At 30.0% G+C, this 656-nt stretch overlaps 1 protein-coding gene across 1 annotated transcript in view; it reads left to right on the plus strand.

Annotated features, from left to right (window-relative positions):
• The first annotated feature begins 355 nt into the window (after positions 1 to 355).
• Positions 356 to 656, plus strand: part of LOC109542162 (farnesol dehydrogenase) — a 6,447-nt gene continuing 6,146 nt past the window's right edge. The window contains exon 1 of the mRNA XM_019911268.2: positions 356 to 509. The gene's annotated coding sequence lies outside the window, so the exon portion shown is untranslated. The remainder of the gene's footprint in view (positions 510 to 656) is intronic.

Genomic DNA, 656 nt, shown 5'->3' on the forward strand with positions numbered 1-656 from the left:
CCATAAATAGACTCAAAATTAGATAAGTGAAAATTAAATACCAAACGAACAAAGCAAACACAACCCCTTGCATGTATGTAAACATGCATAATTCTTACTAGACATTACATTAATCCTAAGTACCACACTTTGAAAAACCCAAAACGTAAGAATCAGTTTTGTAAATAAATCAATAAATCAGCTTTGTAAATATTTCTAGTGCAAAAGAGGAAAAGCATTCGAACACAACTGCCACCTTGATCTTTGGACAGTAACATGATAAAAGCAGAAAAAAAACGTGTTTATTTGCTAATCATGGACATACCGTAGATGAATAGTAAACAGAATCTAAATATTACTATTTAAAATATAATATATTGCAATTAAAGTTAGAACTAACTGGAATGAATATAACCTTCAACCATCACTTTCATAAATAAGTAGGTCGAGTCCATTTTTAAGAATCTGCATAGTTAGATATTTAAGAGTTTAGCAGGTGCTGGTAATGTGATATAACTGAAGACAACAAGGTAACAACAAATTGAAATTTATTAATTGTAGACTACATTTTGTGCCCCTTCAAATATTACTGTATAATTCAATGTAAGACGTACTTTCTAATAAAGCACATATCTGAGTACCATATTACCATATCTGGTAATCCAAGTTGGTGGAAA

This window comes from Dendroctonus ponderosae, unplaced genomic scaffold (assembly GCF_020466585.1).
Source record: "Dendroctonus ponderosae isolate FM_Combo_2020 unplaced genomic scaffold, Dpon_F_20191213v2 Dpon_F_20191213_4, whole genome shotgun sequence".
Classification (NCBI taxonomy): domain Eukaryota; kingdom Metazoa; phylum Arthropoda; class Insecta; order Coleoptera; family Curculionidae; genus Dendroctonus; species Dendroctonus ponderosae.